Genomic DNA, 14616 nt, shown 5'->3' with positions numbered 1-14616 from the left:
CAGCACTTAGGGAGGCTGAGGCAATAGGATCCACTGAGGTCAGGAGTTTAAGACCAGCAACATAGCGAGACCTCCAACTATAGGCTGTAGTAAGTTAGAATTGCACCACGGCACTCCAGCCTGGGCAACAGAGGAAGACCCTCTCTCAAACAAAAACAAAAAACCATATCACTTAGTATACTATTGTTGTTGGTCAAGTATCAGATTTTGATTAAAAATTAAATACTTTTTTTTTTTTTTTTTTGAGACGGAGTCTTGCTCTGTCACCCAGGCTGGAGTACAGTGGCGTGATCTCAGCTCACTGCAAGCTCTGCCTCCTGGGTTCATACCATTCTCCTGCCTCAGCCTCCTAAGTAGCTGGGACTACAGGTGCCCGCCACCACGCCTGGCTAATATTTTGTATTTTTAGTAGAGATGGAGTTTCATCGTGTTAGCCAGGATGGTCTTGATCTCCTGACCTCGTGATCTGCCAAACTTGGCTTCCCAAAGTGCTGGGATTACAGATAAATACTCATTTTTAGCAAAGTTGTACAGGCGTACAGCTCTAAGAGTCAGAAATTAACAAGTCTTAGGACAATACCCAGCAATCCCCTACCTTACCCTTCTCTACTCTGATCTCTGCTCCTTGGAGGTTACTGTGTTTATGTTTTAGCTCGTTCTTCTAGATTGTGTGAAAGACAGGGAGATGTCCTACTGTGGAAGACAAGGATTTAGGTTGCTTACCCTTCCCGCTCCTCATGTTGTCCACGTTTTTCTCCCCCATCCTCTCAGTATAATTATTGTGATAATGAGGCCAGGCATGGTGGCTCGTGACTTATCTCCGATTTTTGGGAGGCTGAGGCGGGCAGATCACTTGAAGCCAGGAGTTGAAGGCCAGCCTGGCCAACACAGTGAAAGCCTGTCTCTACTAAAAAATGCCAAAATTAGTCAGCTGTAGTGTCGCACACCTGTAGTCCCAGCTACTCAGGAGGGTGAGGCACAGGAATTGCTTGAACCTGGGAGGTGGAGGTTGCAGTGAGCTGAGATCGCACCATGAGCTGAGATCGCACCATGAGCTGAGACCGCACCACTGTACTCCAACCTGGGCAACAGAGGTAGATTCTGTCTCAAAAAAAATGATCATGATAGTGTCATACATAGTACAATAGTGTATCTATTTAGTATTCTTCCTGGTTTTTGGCCCGGAGCTTCTAAAACCATTGTAGCTTCCTGAGAGATAGGAACATCATTGGTTGTAATATTTGGTCTTAGGTTTCCATACCTGACACAAGAACTTCTAAGACTTTTGGAATCTCTGGGGTGATAGGAGTGTCTTTTGTATGATAATGAGATGACAGGTGGCTTTGGGCCCCTGGACAGGTTCAGGATCAGGGCTGGTTGCCAGAAAGATGAGTCATGATTAAAGAGTTGGATGGATCAGCCTCAGCCCTACCTCTGGGAGGGGAGACGAGACAGGCTGGAGATTGAGCTAGTCACGGGTGGCCAATGACTTAATCATGTCTGTTATGAAAACTCCATAAATCCCTGTAAATATTGGGTTTGGAGAGCTTCTGCTTTGGTGAACTCATTTGGTGCTGGGGAAGAGGCACTTCCAGGAATGGCATGGGAGCCCCGACCTCTCTGCCCCATGGTGTGCTCTGTGCGTCTCTTGCATTTGGCTGTTCCTGTGTTCTCTTCTTTGTAATAAACCGGTAAGAGTAAGTAAGTGCCAAGCACTTTGCGTCTGTCACCTCAGGTGTGTTGTGTGCAGTTGACCGGTTGAAGAATGCATTGCTATATGTGAGGAACATTGGTCTTTGAAAAAGCAGAACTAGATCCACGTTCTTGCCTGGTAACTGTAACTATCATCTAGTTTGTAAAGGGGAATGCAGTTCACTGAAAACTTCTTATGACAGTGGGGAAAGGATTGTGTGTGTCTGCATTGGTTTGTGTCATATAGGTCATATGAAAGAGCATTTAGGCTGGAGGGAGACTTTTCATCTCTCTAAGTTTACTTTCACAGGACAATTCCATCATGATTTGAAGATTTTTGAGTCAAAACTACATTGTTCTACTATGTGTTTTGGGGCAAATTTATACATACAATTTGCTTAATTTTTCAGAGAATACAAGATATATGTGTAGGTTAAAAATCTGAAATTTGCGTTCCCCCTTCTCTAGAAGTAACCATTGTGAATAGTAAGTCTGTATTCCAGCTATTTGTATATTATAAATACCTGTGAATATATGAGTGTATGTATACATATATTTTATTTTTAGAGATGGAATATTGCTGTGTGCCCATGTAGTCTCAAACTCTGGGCTCAAGTGGCCCCTCTCGCCTCAGCCTCCCCAAAGTTTTGGATTACAGGTGTGAGCCACTGCACCTGGCCTGCATGAGTATATTTAGATATTGCTAAGTTACTCTGTTCAATACGTGTCTGTTGAACTCCCCCGTGTGCCAAGCATTGTACTAAATACCTTTTACGCACTAATTCACTTAATTTTTAGAGCAGCTCTATTATTGTGGCCCTTTTACAGTGAGGAAACTGAACCACAGAGAGGCTGGGGACGTTATCTAACATCACACAGCCAGTGCTGTTGGAATTGAGGTTTGAACCCAGACAGCTGGCTTCAGATCTCTTAGCTGTTATCGTAGATGACACACCCAAACCTTAGGGCCGCCTCCCAAGCCTTGCCTGAGCTCTGCCTGAGCTCTGTGAGAGCCATGTATGTGAGGTTTCTTTCCTTTTTAAGGACACAAGTCTTGGAATTGTCCAGCCCTGTGGGACCTCTCTGAGGACCAAAAACAGGGATTCTTCAAGCCTGCCCCAAGGCCAGATCTCTGATTGAGCTACTTGGAAGGTAGACGTGGAAGACAGTAATTTTGCCAGAACAAAAAGTCAGGATGGCTGGGCTGACTCGGCAGATCGGTGGCTCATGCCTGTAATCCCAGCACTTTGGGAGGCAAAGGCAGGTGGATCACCTGAGGTCGGGAGTTCGAGAGCAGCCTGGCCAACAAGTTGAAACTCTGTCTCTACTAAAAATATAAAAATTAGCTGGGCGTGGTGGTGGGTGCCTGTAATCTCAGGTACTTGGGAGGCTGAGGCAGGAGAATTGTTTGAACCTGGGAGGCAGAGGTGGCAGTGAGCTAAGATTACACCACTGAACTCCCACTTAGGTGATAGAGTGAGACTCCGTCTCAAAAAAAAAAAAAAAAAGGGAAGGGGAATAGCTGGGCTGACTCATCCTAGGGAAGAGGCCCTATAGCAGCGGTAGGACCTTGGGCACTTGGGTGGAAAATAAGGAAGGAAAAGATTCACCCATGGCGGTGACCTGGACTGCAGAAACCACACTAAACAGTCCACGTCCTGGAGTTGGCCACCCCATTTGCTTCTCTTCTCCTTGGGTAGAGGGTGTGGGGAGCTTTCTACCCTGACAGCTGAGCGCGCAGCTTCTAACCAGAGTAGGCATTTGTCTGTCCCTGAGAATACAGACAGCATTCTCATAATCAGCCCAAATACTCCTTTTTGTAGGGTGTGGCGGGGCGGGGCAGAGGGTCATTTTGACTCATAGGTCGCATTTCCACTTTCACTGCTGATAACCGTGTTACAGATTAAAGTTTTGTTTTTGATACTGAAGAAGGCTTAAGAGAGTGAGCTATTATAGCACATCTAAGTCTGCTAAAATAGAACCACGGGGTAGTGTAGGAAAATCTCTTCTCAATTATGGATCATATATGGTGAACGTTAGAAGCCATGTGTATCTAAGTTGAAAAATCAAAACGTGTCTTGTATTTGGGTGACCCTGGTAAGTCTGGATCCCACTGCACCTTGTGTGAGAACAGGATGCTGAGGTGTAGGGATCAACAGGCTTTTTCTGGATGTCTTCGCTTCTCCTTTGGGGTAAAGTGGGGCGGCAGTAGGAGCGCACAGCTGTTGGGCCTCTAATATTTGTCAGCTGTTTTACATGTGGGATTCCATTTAATGCAATCTTGGAGGTAAAATTATTTTATTGAAGATGAAGATAGAGGCTTAGAGAAGTTAAGAAAATTGTTCAAGGTCACGTCATTTGTTGTTGTTGCTGTTTTTTTTTTTTTTTTTTCGAGACAGAGTTTTGCTCTTCTTGCCCAGACTGCAGTGCAATGGCACGATCTCGGCTCACCACAACCTCTGCTTCCCAGGTTCAAGTGATTCTCCTGCCTCAGCCTCCCGAGTAGCTGGGATGACAGGCATGCGCCACCACGCCAGGCTGATTTTGTATTTTTAGTAGGGACGGGGTTTTTCCATGTTGGTTATGCTGGTCTTGAACTCCCAACCTTGGGTGATCCGCCCAACTCGGCCACCCCAAGTGCTGAGATTAGAGGTGTGAGCCACCACGCCTGGCCAAGGCCATGTGATTTCTTAAGGGGAAAGAAAAAGTACTTGATGAACTCAGAAGTTTGACTTCAAGGCCCTTGATCTTTCCATAACACTGGTTCTTTCCGAGGTTGGTCGGAGTGACTGAAGAACTCAAGGAAGCTGTGTTTTGTGGAAAGAAGACCTGAGGGGTGTATGGTCTTTCCAGGCTTGGAATCTGCCATGCTGGGCTTCTGAATTGTATAGCTTGGCCATATAGAGAGAAGCCTGTCATTTAAGATTTATTCTTTGGGGGAAATAAAGGAAGGCCGCCCACATGAGACGGGCAGAGGCGTCTTTCTCAGAGCTGCTGGGGCAAGGGAGTCGGCACTGTCACTTGCGTGTGGCAGAGACTGACATGTGAGTGAGTGGCGGATGAGGAGTGGGGAAGCTTCAGGATGGAAAAGAACGGCTCCCAGTGGAGGCTGTTGTGGGGGCTGGAGGCGGCTGTGCAGAAGTGGGGTGTCCTATGTGATTGGTTAGGGGTACATTTGACTTTCTCTGAATGATCCTAACTGAAAATAGGGGCCAAAATTAGGGTGGCTGTCAGTTTTGAGTCAAGTCCTGGCCACGTGGGACAGAGTTGTGGTTTAGTTTCTGGGTTGTGGAGAGAGAGCAGTCTGGCTTCCTGTTTGATGTGCTAGCCTGGCTGGCCTCCTGGCTGTTTCCTGTAGATAGGGGTTTGGTTTCCTGGGTGGGCAGCTACAGGTTGTGGTCTGAGTTCTGTCTTTATACATATGATCAGGCATGGTCTGTGTGTATATTCAGTCCCTCATTTTTCTTGTCAGTAAAAATATCAAATGACAAATTGGATACATTGGGAACTTTTTAGATGTCTGTGTCCCCTGGAGGAAGTTTTCACGTTCATATTTAATCAGAATGAATATAAACAACTGGGCCATTTATCTTGAAGATTTAAAATAGGAAATCTTCAACAATACTACCTCAGCGCCATTGCCTCTCTGTCCATCGTTAGGGAATGTGTTTTTATCCACTGCTGGCTCATCATCCACCAGTTTGTGATTGATCCACTTCTCTATACGTCTTGTCTTGTGTGCATCTCATTGTTTGCTAGTGTTAGCTTTCTCCTTCATCAGTGTAGTTTATTTGTGTAGCCTCTCTTGGTAGGAAGTTATTTGTGGAATTTGTGAATGGAAGGGACCTTGGAGGTCTGCCAGGTCATCCCAGCAACTTTCAAGATAAATGGAAATACAGGGAACTGTTCCAGCTTCTTTGATGGCCAAACCAGGAATAGAAAGCAGTGTTCTTTGTGCCACAATGTCATTGGAAGACAACTCAATGTGGGCCTAAAATGCAGAGTAACTAACTTTCATTCATCTCTGCTTCTGACTCTTGTTATCAGACATTTTAAATTGACTTTAATGTGTTAGCAGAAATACGAAAAGTCCTGACTTGTTTACATAGAAGGTACTACTTTGTCGCCTACTCATTCGGTTGCTTTTTCAACAGGATTGAAAAGACATTGTTATCAACTGAATGTTTATGTCTCCCCCAGATTGTTGTACTGGAGCCCTAAGTGCCAGTGTGATGGTAGTGGGGGATAGGACCTTTGGTAGGTGATTAGAGTTAGATGAGATCATGAGCGTGGGCCCTTGTCTGACAGGATTAGTGCCCTTAGAAGAAGAGAAACCAGGCCGGGTGTGGTGCCTCACACCTGTAATCCCAGCACTTTGGGAGGCCGAGTGGACAGATCATAAGGTCAGGAGATTGAGACCATCCTGAAACCCTGTTTCTACTAAAAATACAAAAATCGGTTGCGTGTGGTGGCACGTGCCTGTAATCCCAGCTACTCATGAGGCTGAGGCAGGAGAGTTGCTTGAACCAGGGAGTAGCAGGTTGCAGTGAGCTAGTGAGCTGAGATTGTGCCACTGCACTCCAGCCTGCTGACAGAGTGAGACTCTGTCTCAAAAAAAAAAAAAAAAAAAGAGAAAGCAGAGAGCTCCCACTGCCCTGTGTGAGGAAACAAGAGAAAGGTGGCTGTCTGCAAGCCAGGAAGAGGTCCCTGTCCCGGAACTGAGTTAGCCGACACCTTGATCTTGGACTTCCAGCCTCCAGAGCTGTGAGAAATAAACTAATGTTTAAACCACACAGCCGGCCGGGCGCGGTGGCTCAAGCCTGTAATCCCAGCACTTTGGGAGGCCGAGACGGGCGGATCACAAGGTCAGGAGATCGAGACCATCCTGGCTAACACGGTGAAACCCCGTCTCTACTAAAAATACAAAAACTAGCCGGGCGAGATGGCGGCGCCTGTAGTCCCGCTATCGGGAGGCTGAGGCAGGAGAATGGCGTAAACCCGGGAGGCGGAGCTTGCAGTGAGCTGAGATCTGGCCACTGCACTCCAGTCCGGCGAGAGAGAGCGAGACTCCGCCTCAAAAAAAAAAATAAAATAAAATAAAATAAACCACACAGCCTATGGTGTTTATTATGGCATTTGCCTATGGTATTATGGCCATCTGATTTGACTGATACAGAGATGGTTCCAGAATACTGTAGCCTGTTTTTAAGTTGGTGATGCCATGAAAATAAATGTGGTAGTTCATTCCTTTATATAAAGATAGCGCTGTGAACCCAGGGCCTTTTCTCACGTCTTAGTTGACTTGCTTTTTATAATAACTTCCTAATTTCTCTTTTCCCCCTCTTACTTATATTATATATCTGGATTAAATCATATATGGTATGATTTTATACTTTATATCTATACAGACTTTTAGTGATTTTATTTCATTTTATTTGATTTTTGAGACATGCCCTTGCTCTGTTGCTCAGGCTGGAATGCAGGCGTGCCATCAGAGCTCACTGTAACCCTAAATTCCTGGGCTCAAGTGATCCTCCCACCTCAGCCTCCTGAGTAGCTGGGACTACAGGTGTGCTATCCTGCCTAGCTAATTTTTAAAATTTTGTAAGGACAGAGTCTTGCTGTGTTGTCCAGGGTGGTTTCAAGATCCTGGCCTCAAGCAGTCCTCTCACCTCAGCCTCTCAAAGCACTGGATTACAGGCATGAGCCTCCACACCCAGCCCAGTGATTTTTCATTGTTAAGATCAAGGACGGGTTCCCTGGCTTCGCATTCAAGGCTCATGATCCGGGCGTGATATGCAAGTTTGGGTTTCAGTGTTTCCATTCCCGCCATCAGCCTTGCACTCCAGCTTGTTGCCTAAGCCCTGTTCTGAAGCCCAGCCTGAGAGCTGCACTTAGAATTTATACCTTCTCATCTCTTCATCGTCTTCGCCTATGTTCTTATCTCCATCTGGGACATCATCTCCACACTTCTGTCTCTTTAAATCTTCTCTATCCTTCAAGACTTGAAATACTCACTTCTTTTACATGATCCCCGCTCTGACATCCAAGCTAGAGTTCATCTTTTTCCTTTGAACTCTGATAGTGCTTAATGTTTTTCATCCTTTAATTATGCAACAGTCCTGTGTGTTATGATAATATTATATCTCCAGTTTTTCGTAGTTACTTTGAAAATATTTGCTGTAGTCATATATTTTGAATATATAATATAAGCGACATTCAAAAGGTCCTGGAGAGTGAAAGGCAGTCCTACTCCAGTCACTGCCCTGTGACCACTGCTGCCAGTTTTGTTTGTTTGTTTGTTTTTCCAAGATGGAGTCTTGCTCTGTCACCAGGTGGGTGTGATCTCAGCTCACTGCAACCTCTGCCTCCTGGGTTCAAGCGATTCTCCTGCCTCAACCTCCTGAGTAGCTGGGACTACAGGCGTGTGCCACCACGCCCAGATAATTTTTGTATTTTTAGTAGAGACAGGGTTTCACCATGTTGGCCAGGATGGTCTGGATATCTTGGCCTCGTGATCCACCTGCCTCAGCCTCTCAAAGTGCTGGGATTACACGTGTGAGTGACTGCGCCCAGCCTATGTATCTTCTTTTTAAAAACACAGATGTTGGCATAAGATAAACACTGTTCTCCACCAGTTCCCCACTGGGAAATATTTAGGTTGTTCCCAACCGTTTGGATTAATCAATGCTGAGTTGTACGTAATTCTTCCATATTTGCATGAGTATGTTCATAGGATGCATTGCTAGAAATGGAATTGTGGGATCCAGTTGTGCACATTTTAAATGTTGATGGGTGTTGCTCGATTCCCTTCCGTTAGCGCCATACCGTTATCTCACTGTCAATGTGTAAGGGCGCCTATTTCTATTTCCTTGCCAACAGTTTCTTCTCAGCTGTTTTCTTTGACATCACACTCACACAAATAGCCCTATTCCAAAAACATGGACATTCTACATTTCTACTTAAAGTGTGCGCACACTGACTGAAGCTCTGCGTTGCAGTGATGTGTGCTGCTAGGATTGTGGCTCTGTTTCGAATTTGCTAGCCCGGCTATGGCTTTCCAGTCAGGTATTTTTTGTTTTGTTCATGCTGTTGCTGCCGTTGGGCTGTGTGAATTTCCCTCCACTGCCCAGCCAGACTTCCTTTCCGGTAGACGGGCTTAGTGTCTCATCCGGCAGACCAGTTTCCTAGTGAGCTGGGCCGAGTGTCTCATCCAGCAGCCCTGTTTCCTGGTGACCTGGGCCGAGTGTCTCATCCAGCAGCCCTGTTTCCTGGTGAGCTGGGCCAAGTGTCTCATCCGGCAGCCCTGTTTCCTGGTGATCTGGGCTGAGTGCCTCCATGAGAAGTTGCACCCATCTTCTCCAGTAGTGCATCTTTTCACAGCAAGCAAAACATTTTCACCACGTTTCTAGTGGGACAGGCACTAGCTCTTTTCTGGGCATCAGGAGACCTAGCTTTGTTCTGGTTCAAGCAACAGCTGGTGAGTAAACAAAGACAAGACACATCTGGCCCCTGGTCCTTTGCTTTATAAGTAGAATCACAGTACGAGTGGGCATCACTGCTCTGGTCTCTATGCGGTGCTGAGTGTTGTGGGGGTGATGGCTAAGTATCAGGGTGCATTTCCACCACTAGGGGATCACGGGCCAGCCAAAGGCACAGGAGGAAAGCTAACAGCCCCGGCAGGTGCACAGAACCAGAGGAGTTTGAAACGGTGGTTCCAAGCTCCTTGGTGTGATTGATGTGATCACAATAAACATTTTATCTCTAAGTCTTGGGCCATTGGACCAAGAGAAGAGAGAGCTGGTATTGAGTTGTAGTGAGAGGTGCGTGGTTCGTGTGCCTGCTGAGCCTGGCTTGAACTCAATTCCATTGAGTCCCATTCCATTTTACCTTCTGTTTCCACCTTTTTCATGCTCCTGCTTGTTCCTCCAGAAAAAAAATGCAATAAATTCCTTTCAAAAACTTTACAAAAGCCATAGATGCTTATTGAAAATAGTTCAAATGATATGGAAGACAGAAAGATAGTGAGTGTTTCTCTGTTGTGTGTTTGGATGAATGTGTCTTTGGGGTAGTCACTATTAACACTGGGTATATTTCCTTCCAGATCTTTTCCAGTGTACCTACAAATATATATGTATATTTTGTAAAAAACAAAATAGTACCTGATAAACATTGAGTACCCCTACTCCCACTGCGCAGTCTACATGGACATCCTTTCATGGTGATACGATGAGACCTGATCGACTCCTTTTGTTCGCTGGAGTGCTAGGTAATAATAGCTACAGATAACTCACCTTCAGTGGGCATTTACCATGTAACAGGGTCTGTGCTCCAGGCAGGCTACATGAAGTGGGCCTTAAGGGTTTTTAAAACATTTCTATGGGTTGTTAACATTTTGCAAATGATAGAATTGCAGTAGAGAGAAGGAAAGCTGCTTGCTGAAACTCATGGCACGATTCCCGAGAGAGAGAGAACACTTTTAAAACAATTGTTGTTATAGTCAGGTGATTTACGATCATTTGAAGAAATAGTGCATTCAGTGAATACATTTCAGGGTGTGGTACAGTCTGGGAGCTGTTCCTGAAAATGCACTGGGCTAGAGGTAAGGGAGCAGTCCATTGGCCCTGGGCCCCTAGTGCAAGGAGGGAGGTCCCTGGGAGAGGGGGCATGGAGAGGAGGTCTCGGAACAAACCTTGCAACATCCATTTCTGCTGAGTCTGGTCCGAGGTCTGGTTCTTGACATGTACACTTTTCAGATACTTGGTTTTGATTTTTATCATGGCTCACCTGAGCAGCCATGGTTTGAAACTGCCTGGAGATTTGGTCTGGCAGGCCAGTGCTATGCACATCCTTCCCGCTTCTGCAGGAGGGAAGTCATCCTGGGACTAGAGGGCTTCGCCTGTAATCAGCTATCTCATAATAAGTGGATTTGATGCTGGTTTCGCTAGGTCAGAAAATTTCCCATTTGGAAGGAAAACTGATACTTGTTTTTGGGTTTTGCTGAGGAGCCACAGGGTTTAGAGCAGGGACTGGAAGTTTGTTGAGACACACGTGAGTGCACTCAAACATCTTCCATGAAACGTGGAAATAAACACAGTGTCCCAGAGAGGTCCGTGGCTTTGGGATATAAATATTTCTGTAACAGAATGGCACTGGATGTCTGCTGTATTTTTTTCTCTGCTATTTTGGCAAGTTTTATTTGGGTGTATGTCTCCTGTACAGAAGGTATGACATCAGTTTTTGCCACCAAGTATTTACAGCCGTTGGTGCCTTCTTTTTTTTTTTTTTTTTTTTTGAGACAGAGTCTCGCTCTGCCGCCCAGGCTGGAGTGCTGTGGCCGGATCTCAGCTCACTGCAAGCTCCGCCTCCTGGGTTTAAGCCATTCTCCTGCCTCAGCCTCCGGAGTTGCTGGGACTACAGGCGCCCGTCACCGCGCCCGGCTAGTTTTTTGTATTTTTTAGTAGAGATGGGGTTTCACTGTGTTAGCCAGGATGGTCTCGATCTCCTGACCTCGTGATCCGCCCGTCTCGGCCTCCCAAAGTGCTGGGATTACAGGCTTGAGCCACCGCGCCCGGCCTGTTGGTGCCTTCTATGTGGGTCACTTTTGTGCCGTGGTTTCTTTGGGGAAATTGTAGGTCTCCTACCCAAAGCACATTGCCCATTTCAAGGTGCTCCTGGTTTCTGAACATCTGTGGCAGTGCCTTCCATATGGGTGAAGCCAGCCGACAAAGTACCCCTCCCCAGGAGGTGGGGACTGGTGATTGCCTGAGTGAGGAGGCCGAGATGAGCCCTGGACTACAATTTGTGACAGGGTGCTTTTCCTTCCCCTCCTCTCCCTCCTATTTTCCCACCACCCCACTTTTTAAAAATTAAACAATTATTTTGGTTTCCTTTATTCGCTATTCCTTCCTAATCATATGCAGAGTGAGCCTGGGACAGTGGAAAGGAAAGTTGTACTTGTCTTCAGATGATCCTACCAGCCCCGCATTGAGGGGCTTCCACCAGGTGACATTGTGAAGTGGTGTTGTGGAGGTTCTCCTTTGAGTCCTCAGCGTTAACCAGCAGAGGCAGATGGTATTTAGTCCTGGCTAATGTTGAGGAAGTTGAGCTCAAAGTATCTAAGGAAACTTCCAAAAGTCACATAGGAAGTAGCAGAGTAGAACGAAACACAGATTGTCTCTGAATCAGGCAGGTTGTCTGATTCCAAAATGGGCTCTTAATTTTTGGAGGTCAAAAAGCTGAACAGACACAGACATTTCTTTTCTTTTCTTTTGTTTTCTTTTTTTTTTTTTTTGAGCTAGGGTTTCGCTATGCTGCGTAGGCTGGTCTAGGCTCAAGCTGTCCTCCTGCCTTAGCGTTCTGAGTGCTGGGCTTACAGGTTTGTGTCACCAAACCCAATACAACAGACATTTCTTGAAAGAAGACATACAACTGGCCAAAAAATATATGAAAAAAATGCTCATTATCACTTATAATTAGAGAAATGCAAATCAAAACCACAGTGAGGTATCATCTCACCTGTTAGGACGAGTATTATCAAAAAGATAAAAAATAACAAGTGCTGGCGAGGATATGGAGAAAAGGGAGCTCTTACACACTGTAGGGGGCTGTACACTAGAGCAGCTGACTGGGCGTGTGGTGCACACTGACATCCCAGCACTTTGGGAGGCCGAGGCGGGCAGATCACCTGATGTCAGGAGTTTGAAACCAGCCTGGCCAACATGGTAAAACCCCGTCTCTACTAAAAACACAAAAATTAGCTGGGAGTGGTGGATCACACCTGTAATCCCAGCACTGTTGGGCGGCTGAGATGGGTGGGTCACTTGAGGCTAGGAGTTCAAGACCAGCCTGGCCAACGTGGTGAAACCCCATCTCTACTAAAAAAATACAAAAATGTGCCCGGTGCAGAGGCGGGTGCCCGTAATCCCAGCTACTCGGGAGGCCAAGGCATGAGAACCACTGGAACCCAGGAGGTGGATGCTACAGTAAGCAAGCCAAGATTGCACCACTGTACTCCAGCCTGGGCAACAGTGAGACTCTGTCTCAAAGAGAAAAAGGAAAATGAGTAAGAGTAAGCTAGGGCACCCACTATGGCAAACAGTATGGAGGTTCCTCAGAAAACTGCAAATGAAATTACAGTGTGATCCAGCAGTCCCACTACAGTGTTGGCGCAGGCCATGCAGGAGAGGGACGGCCCGGACCCTGATCGCATAAGGCTGCTCCTGAGAAAGGCTCAGAGCCCTCTGGATGTTGGCAAGGCCACATCCAAGGCCTGTGCAGCAGGTGGCACTGGTGGACTCTCCTATATCGCTGAAATAATCTATGTTATTTTGCTTTGCATTTGGTTGATCATATACATGCAGACAACTATTGGAGGGGATTCACGGTGAGGTCTGGGGAGTGTTACTCATTCGGTAATAGTACTGCCCACCCCCACTCCAGATCCTGGAAAATGGGGCAATACTCATGAGCTGAAAAGATAGAAGAGAGATCTTACCACATTACCCTCAGAAAACTTGGCCCTGGGCCTGTCCCTACAATATGGTTTAATGGCCAGTGGGGGTATGTGATGGGAACACATAAGGAAAAAGAAAAAAGGAAATATGGTATCCCCTTAAAGGCAAAAATTCTATGCAAAATTGGTCATGGTTAAGTTCCCAACTTATTTCATATTCTGGGGATTATATATATATATAGTAAAAGAATGATGTAAATAAATGGAAGGTTAATTCCATGGAAAGATTTAAGTTTGTGGGATGCAAAAAGGAGACGAGGATGTTAAACTTGGTGCCCTAAACAAAAAAAGAAAAATTGTTGTACATAGTTATTTAATCAATGTTAAAATATAACCTTGCACTCTATACACTTTAAGGAACTGCTGTGCCAGTTCAAAGCTTATAAACAATTGTCTGCTATAATTGTCCCTGCAACCTTTTCCTGAAAGCCACACAGGTTTACTTCAATGGTCCCGTCTAGCACCTGTAACCGCAAGAGCCACCAAGTCTGATACAAGACTTTGTTATATTAACCATTAAGCTTGCTTATCTAGTTCCATAGAAAGAAAACAGGATTCCTCAAAAGGGTAACCAAGGAAAGAAGAACAAACTGACCATCCATGAAGAGAACTGTTCTTGATGAACTTCTGAGAATATCCTGATAATCTATATATAATTATGTAATCGCCTGATGCTCTGCTGATTGACAATTGTTCTATATATAGTTATGTAATCGCCTGATGCTCTGCTGATTGACAATTGTTCTATATATAATTATGTAATCGCCTAATGCTCTACTGATTGACAATTGTTCTATAAAATACTATATAAGCCTATAGTAAAAATCATTCAGGGCTGTCAGCCTTTTGCTGGGCTGCAGTCTTGTCTGTGTCCTCTTGCATGTTGTGTCTGGTGTCTTTATTGTCTCTCGCCACCTTGCCTCTCCCCTTTGGGGTACCCTGACCACGCCAGGGCTGGACCCCGGCACAGTGTAGATACCCAAAGAAAAGGAAATCAGTGTCGGAGGGGCATCTGCACCTCTGTGTTTCCTGCAGCACTGTTCACCATAGCCAAGACATGGAACCAGCCTCCGTGTCCAACAGCAGATGATGAATAGAGAAAATGTGGTATTGATACACAGTGGAGTACTATTCAGCCATAACACAGGATGAAGTCCTGTTATTCTCAGCAACGTGGATGGAACTGGAAGATATTATGAAATAAGCCAGGGACAGAAAATTACACGGCACATGTTCTCTTACGTGGAAGGCAAAAAAGAGTGGATCTCATGGAAGTTGAAAGTAGACAGAGGCTCCTAGAGGGTGAGAAGGGTGGGGGAAGAGAGAGATAGGGAGAAATGTGTTAAAGGATACAAAATTATAGCTGGATAGGAATAAGTTCTAGTGTTCTATAACATAGGATGACTATA

General features: G+C 45.6%; 1 protein-coding gene across 4 annotated transcripts in view; it reads left to right on the top strand.

Annotated features, from left to right (window-relative positions):
- Positions 1 to 14616, top strand: part of LOC117095266 (SH3 domain and tetratricopeptide repeat-containing protein 1-like) — a 563227-nt gene that overhangs the window by 5663 nt on the left and 542948 nt on the right. Inside the window, exon 1 of one of the 4 annotated variants that reach the window (XR_004441874.1) lies at positions 1777 to 1831. The exons of 2 other annotated variants lie outside the window; for them this stretch is intronic. The gene's annotated coding sequence lies outside the window, so the exon portion shown is untranslated. Of the gene's footprint in view, positions 1 to 1776; positions 1832 to 8645; positions 9173 to 14616 lie in introns of those variants that run through there. One more of the 4 variants, XR_004441877.1, reaches the window with a different exon arrangement.

Source organism: Trachypithecus francoisi, unplaced genomic scaffold, assembly GCF_009764315.1.
Source record: "Trachypithecus francoisi isolate TF-2019V2 unplaced genomic scaffold, Tfra_2.0 Lachesis_group13, whole genome shotgun sequence".
NCBI classification, from domain to species: domain Eukaryota; kingdom Metazoa; phylum Chordata; class Mammalia; order Primates; family Cercopithecidae; genus Trachypithecus; species Trachypithecus francoisi.
This window is presented reverse-complemented; position numbering and strand designations above follow the sequence as displayed.